Raw genomic sequence first — 8,003 nt, 5'->3', positions numbered from 1 at the left:
CAAATATTTACAAATATTTGACAAAGGGTAGTCACTATAAATTATGGAATCACTGTCATAACAAAAAAAAATCCCAAAAGATCACTGGTAATGGTTGTCTGCTTTGCATTCAATAATTGTAAATTTGTCATAATTCTGCAAACCCTTTAATTATTGCAATTAAAGAACACCTAAATGTCAAATAAACTTCATGTAATTTGTTTCCCTCCAATTGCAAGTTATTTCAAGCATAACTGTCAAGTTTTGTCTCAGTCAGAACTATAGTTTCAGAGAAAATCACTATAATGTAAGGCCATATCCTACGGCAATTTCAGTCTAATTTCTTCGAAAAATCCTAATTTCAGTGTATCATTATAAAATGCAGTGTTGACTAATATCTGATCATAAACTCATGATCTATGCATTCAAACAATTAAATAGAATACAAAAGACAAATTTAAGATGATAAACAATTTTATTGCACCTTTAAGAGTTCATTTGAAGGTCTGTTTTAGTCCATTTTTCCTCCTTCCTTCCTTTTTCATCAAAACTTGATATCTTTTGTCTAAAAAATAAAACAAATGTGATTATTTTCCCACAAAAATGAAATAGATGTAATGTTAAATCAATAATTAAAGTGTTTTAGCTGAAAGAACTGACTCTATAAATGTTAACAGTCTACACGGAAGTTTCTATAAGCCCTTATGTGTAACTTGAGTTTTTGGTCTGTTCCCCTAGTGTGACAAATAACGGTTCCCTTTCAGTCAATCATTTATTGCTACTGGTATCAAAGTCTTTTTATTTACTCATAACAGTATATTTCTAATGGATTTACACAAAAAGTCCACGTTCTTGTATTTTACATTAGAAAATGGGGAGAAAGAGTAATAAAAAAAATACCTCAAAATGTTTTTAAAAAGGGTTATGTCCCTTGGAATGCTGGTACAAAAAATAATTGGTAAGAATTATAAAGTTTAAGTATGTGAGACTGGATTCTGATGTGTATACATTAAGGACAAATAAGTGTTTAGATCAGTTATTGTCTGTGCAAAATGTAGACGGCACAATGGCAAATTGTAAACTTTTGCGGCCAAAAAAAAAACAAAAAACATGATGATAGTTGATACATACTTTAATGCTGAAGTGTCATCAGCAGACCAATTCACATATAAGATTTTTCAACAGAATGCTCTTCAGAACATGGTTAACACTGAAATAAAAAATTCACATGTTGTATAAACAAAACTGTAAGGGTAATTTAAAATTTAAGACAGTAATCTAAATACAGCTTCGTCTGTCCACCCATTTGACTTAGAAAACACCCGTAAACCCCCATTTCAATGCAATTTTACCTCAAACGTGCTTTCTGTGTCTAAATCCATTCAGAATAGTCCATGTTTACAATGTATGAACTGGTTTATAAATAACTTTTAAAAATGAAAGTACAATAGGGTCACGAGTGCACATTTAGTTTCCCTAAATAGGTGTAATACCACCATTGATTTTTCCCTATTAGTCTGTTAAATTGGCACTTTTAAAAAAATTGTACAGTATTTACCTTTATTTCAACCAAAGAAATACTTTGCATGTGTAAAGTTAAATCCTTTCCAGTGATACAGTGAAAATGTCACATTACATTTCATTGCATATAAGAAAGTAACCACCGCCGGAAGTAAACAACCCAATTTTTACACTGTTATTTACTGGTTACCTGCTTTGGTAAGTATGTAACCTTAACGTTCCAAAATATTTTATAAGACCATCAAATAAAAAAAGAATGATAATTTCAGACATCCAACATACATATTTACGACTCAAAAAAAGTACATTGAAATGCAGGGTTAATTTTCTACTGTCAAATTCAAGGGAATATTTTTTTAGTCCTACTTTCGTATGCAACCGGATGTGACGTACCATGATTTGGTGGTATTACACCTTAAGGTGGTACATAACACTACAGGGAGACAACTCTGTATAAATCAGCTGAACGTTTTAATCAAGTTCTATTGTTAATGAAATATTAAGTTTCTCAATGATCAAAATTAGTGTTTGTCAAACTGCTATATATCCAATGATTTTTTTCTGATAAAGTCTGTAGTTAAAATTTTTATATTTTTGTCAAAGGGTCAAGGTAAATATTTTGTCAAAATTTTATGAAAATTAAACAAGCCAAATTAATTTTAGTCAGGGTGTTTGGTACCACCTTAATGAATGTTGGTTCTGACTATTTATCTGATCACGCTCTGGTCATTTAAGTTTGTTTTGTTTTAATATCAGGTGAAATATGTTATAGTTCCGCATGGACGATCAATTAGGTGTTAATAACTGGTCATCAGAAACGTGTCATTTTAAATGTTATACGAACAAGTATGTGTGACACCTGATAATAAAACACTCCTGTAGTGAATATGACATGTGACACCTGATAATAAGACACTCCTGTAGTGAACATGACATGTGACAACTGATCATACATCATTCATTTACCACTCCTGTAGTGAACATGACATGTGGCACCTGATCATACATCATTCATTTACCACTCCTGTAGTGAACATGACATGTGACATCGATCATACATCATTCATTTACCACTCCTGTACTGAATATGACATGTGACAACTGATCATACAGCATTCATTGACCACTCCTGTATTGAACATGACAAGTGACACCTGATCATACAACATTTATTGACCACTCCTCTATTGAACATGGCACGTGACACCTGATCATACAACATTTATTGACCACTTCTGTACTGAAAATGACGTGACACTGGATCACTCAACATTCATTGACCACTCCTGTACTGAACATGACATGTAGCACCTGATCAAACAACATTCATCAACCACTCCTGTATTGAACATGACATGTGACACTGGATCAAACAACATTAATTTACCACTCCTCGACTGAACATGACATGTGAAACCTGATCATACAACATTCTTTGACCAGTCCTCTAATGAACATGACATGTGACACATGATCAAACAACATTCATTGACCAATCCTGTATTGAACAGGACATGTGACACCAGATCATACAATATTCATTGACCACTCCTGTATTAAACATGACATTTGACACCTGATCATACAACATTCAGTCACCACTCCTCTACTGAACATGACATGTGAAATCGGACCATACAACATTCATTGACCACTCCTGTATTGAACAAGACATTTGACACCTGATCATACAACATTCATCAACCACTCCTGTATTGAACATGACATGTGACACTGGATCAAACAACATTAATTTACCACTCCTCGACTGAACATGACATGTGACACCTGATCATACAACATTCTTTGACCAGTCCTCTAATGAACATGACATGTGACACATGATCAAACAACATTCATTGACCAATCCTGTATTGAACATGACATGTGACACCAGATCATACAATATTCATTGACCACTCCTGTATTAAACATGACATTTGACACCTGATCATACAACATTCTGTCACCACTCCTCTACTGAACATGACATGTGAAATCGGATGATACAACATTTATTGACCACTCCTGTATTGAACATGGCATGTGACACTGGATCAAACAACATTCATTGACCACTCCTGTACTGAACAAGACATTCGACACCTGATCATACAACATTCAGTCACCACTCCTCTACTGAACATGACATGTGAAATCGGATCATACAACATTCAGTGACCACTACTGTATTGAACATGACATGTGACACTGGATCAAACAACATTCATTGACCACTCCTGTACTGAACAAGACATTTGATACCTGGTCATACAACATTCAGTCACCACTCCTCTACTGAACATGACATGTGAAATCGGATCATACATAATTCAGTGACCACTCCTGTATTGAACATGACATGTGACACTGGATCACACAACATTCATTGACTACTCCTGTACTGAACAAGACATTTGACACTTGATCATACAACATTTATTTACAACACCGTACTGAACAAGATTTGACATCTGATCATGAAACATTTCGTAACCCCTTCTGTACTGAACATGACATGTGACATCTGACCATACAGCATGCATTAACCACTCCTGTACTGAACATGACATGTGACACATGATCAAACATCATTCACTTACCACTCCTATGCTGAACATAACATGTGTTCCCTGATCATACAACATTCATTTACCACTCCTGTACTGAACATGACGAGAGACACCTGATCATACATCATTCATTTACCACTCCTATACTGAACATGACATGTGACAGCTGATCATACAACTTTTATTACCACTCCTGTACTGAATGTGACACCTGATCATAAAAAAATCATTGACCACTACTGTACTGAACATGACATGTGACACCTGATCATACATCATTCATTTATCAGTCCTGTACTGAACATGACATGTGACACCTGATCATACATCATTCATTTAACAAGTCTGTACTGAATATGACATGTGATACCACATCATACAATATTCATTTACTACTTCTGTACTGAACATGACATGTGACACCTGATCATACAATATTCAGTCGCTACTCCTATACTGGACATGACATGTGACACCTGATCATACATCATTCATTTACCAGTCCTGTAGTGAACTTGGCATGTGACACCTGATCATACAATATTCAATTACCACTCCTGTACTGAGCACAACATGTGACACCTGATCATACAACATGCCTTTAGCACTCTGGTAATGAACATGACATGTCACTCCTAATCAAACAACATGCATTTACCACTCCTGTACTGAACATGACATTTGACACTTGATCATACAACATGCATTTACCACTCTTGTACAGAGCACGACATGTGACACCTGATCATTCAACATGCATTTACCACTCCTGTACTGAACATGACATGTGACACTTGATCATACAACATGCATTTACCACTCTTATACTGAGCCCGACATGTGACACTTGATCATTCAACATGCATTTACCACTCTGGTACTGAACATGACAACACCATCATTTGACCTAACCATGACACTCTTATTCTCAGCATCAACATGTGACATAACCATGACACTCTTATACTCAACACCAACATGTGACATAACCATGACACTCTTATACTCAACACCAACATGTGACATAACCATGACACTCTTATACTCAACACCAACATGTGACATAGCAATGACACTCTTATACTCAACACCATCACGTAAACAAGCCATACCACTCTTATATTTGACAGAAACATGTGACATAGTCATGACACTCTTATATTCAGCATCAATTAATCTGAATCAGAAAATATATCTTGTTTTTATTTTTCTTGTTTTTATTTTTTTTTAAACTTTGATCATTATTGACAGATTTAATAAAAAAAATTATTTGTAAGAATTTTATAAAGTGGGGTCTCATTTTATTCATAACACAGAACTGAATCAAATAGTAAAGGTTTTATTTTGTTTCCTGACGAAAAATTATTTTGTGAACATCTGATTTAATGAGAAGTTGATGAGAACAAGTTGTGTTAACATCTTTAGTCAGATAATGTTAATTCTACAGATCTAATATAAAACATCTTTTAAAAATAACAAATACTTGACAGAATTATATAAAGTGGGGTCTTATATGTCTTGTTTCCTCGTACTGAATCAGAAAATATAAATCATTTTTATATTTCTTGAAATTTTTTTTTTTTTTAACTTTGATCATTCTACTGAATCATTGTTAATCAGACGGGTTTAATGGAGACTAAATATTTGAGAGAATTATATAAAGTGGGGTCTTATTTTTCTTGTCTCTTCATACTGAATCAGAAAATATAACTCGATTTAATGTTTCTTCAAAAAAAGTTTTTTTTGTTAACTTTGATTATTCTACAGAATCTACACAAAATTATGTTGTTAATTAGACATGTTAAATGTAAATGTAAAACATCTTTTAAAAATAACAAATACTTGACAGAATTATATAAAGTGGGGTCTTATTTTTCTTGTCTCGTTGTACTGAATCAGAAAATATAACTCGTTTTTATGTTTCTTGAAAAAAGTTTTTTTTTTAACCTGACAGTTCTGATGGAAGTTCTGACATCTCACAATAAAACATGTTGTTTATTTGTTGTTTATGTAGAATATAAATACAAGTGTGACTGGTCATTTTATTCAGTTTTGACCACTGATTCATGTGATATATATTTTGTTTATATTTATAACACAACATTGTCCAGTTTATGACACAAGTTTTGATGTCTGTTATATGTTGATATTACAGGATGGATGGACACCATTAATATGGGCGGCTGAGAGAGGACACCTGGAGGTAGTGACGTACCTCGTCAGTCAGGGCAGTCAGTTAGAGGCCACATCCACCTTGGTAATGATAGATATAATCACCTTACTCTGACCAAACAAAACTTTATACAGAATCTACACAAAATCATGTTGTTAATCAGACAGATTTAATGGACAACAAATATTTGTTAGAATTATTTAAAGTGGGGTCTCATTTTATTCGTAACACAGAACTGATTCAGAAAGTAAAGGTTTTATTTTGTTTCCTGACAAAAAATTATTTTGTTAACATCTGATTTTAATGAGAAGTTGATGAGAAAAAGTTGTGTTAACATCTTTAGTCAGATAATGTTAATTCTACAGATCTAATGTAAAACATCTTTTAAAAATAACAAATACTTGGACAGAATTATATAAAGTGGGGTCTTATTTTTCTTGTCTTTTCCTACTGAATCAGAAAATATAACTCGTTTTAAAGTTTCTTGAAAAAAAGTTTTTTTTTTCACTTTGATTATTCTACTGATTCATCGTTAATCAGACAGATTTAATGGACAACACATATTTGATAGAATTATATAAAGTGAGGTCTCATTTTAATTGTCTTGTTCAGCTGAGTCCATTGATATAAATATTGTTTATGTTTCTTGAAAAAAGTTTTTTTTAACCTGACAGTTTTGATGGAAGTTCTGACATCTCACATTAAAACATGTTGTTTATTTGTTGTTTATGTAGAATATAAATACAAGTGTGACTGGTCATTTTATTCAGTTTTGACCACTGATTCATGTGATATATATTTTGTTTATATTGATTACACAACATTGTCCAGTTTATGACACAAGTTTTGATGTCTGTTATATGTTGATATTACAGGGAGGATATACACCATTAATGTGGGCCGCTGAGGGAGGACACCTGGAGGTAGTGATGTACCTGGTCAGTCAGGGAAGTCAGTTAGAGGCCACATCCAAGGTAATGATAGATATAATGACCTTACTCTGACCAAACATCACTTTATACAGAATCTACACAAAATCATGTTGTTAATCAGACAGGTTTAATGGACAACAAATATTTGTTAGAATTATATAAAGTGGGGTCTCATTTTATTCGTAACACAGAACTGAATCAGATAGTAAAGGTTTTATTTTGTTTCCTGACAAAAAATTATTTTGTTAACATCTGATTTTAATGAGAAGTTGATGAGAACAAGTTGTATTAACATCTTTAGTCAGATAATGTTAATTCTACAGATCTAATGTAAAACATCTTTTAAAAATAACAAATACTTGACAGAATAATAAAAAGTGGGGTCTCATTTTTCTTGTCTCTTCGCACTGAATCAGAAAATATAACTCGTTTCAATGTTTCTTGAAATATTTTTTTTTTTCAACTTTGATTATTCTACTGAATCAACATAAAATCATGTTGTTAATCAGACATGTTAAATGGACAACAAATACTTGTTAGACTTATATTAAATGGGGTTTGCTATTATTTTTTCCTGTTTTGTAGAACTGAATCAGAAAATATATATTTAGTTTATATATCTTAATCTACCATTTATCAGTTTACAAATATAATTGAATATTTTTTTACCAGATGTTATATTTCTTACATTTTGATAAATTGTTTGACTCCTCTCTTGATTTATTATCACACACCATTAACATGTTTATATTTTTATATTGATATAGATTGGCCGAACAGCTTTACATTGTGCTGCTCAGTATGGACGGATTAATACAACAAAAT

General features: G+C 32.6%; 1 long non-coding RNA gene across 1 annotated transcript; it reads right to left on the bottom strand.

Moving 5' to 3' along the window:
* Nucleotides 1–435: 435 nt before the first annotated feature.
* Nucleotides 436–1,689, bottom strand: LOC143082052 (uncharacterized). Its single transcript, XR_012980241.1, has 3 exons — nt 1,538–1,689; nt 1,111–1,189; nt 436–544 (listed from the first exon to the last, which is right to left on the bottom strand). It is a non-coding gene; the product is annotated as an uncharacterized LOC143082052 (long non-coding RNA).
* Between the last annotated feature and the right edge of the window lie 6,314 nt (nt 1,690–8,003).

Source organism: Mytilus galloprovincialis, chromosome 7, assembly GCF_965363235.1.
Source record: "Mytilus galloprovincialis chromosome 7, xbMytGall1.hap1.1, whole genome shotgun sequence".
NCBI lineage: Eukaryota > Metazoa > Mollusca > Bivalvia > Mytilida > Mytilidae > Mytilus > Mytilus galloprovincialis.
Note: the sequence above shows the minus strand (reverse complement) of the source record. Positions and strands in the feature narration are given on the sequence as shown.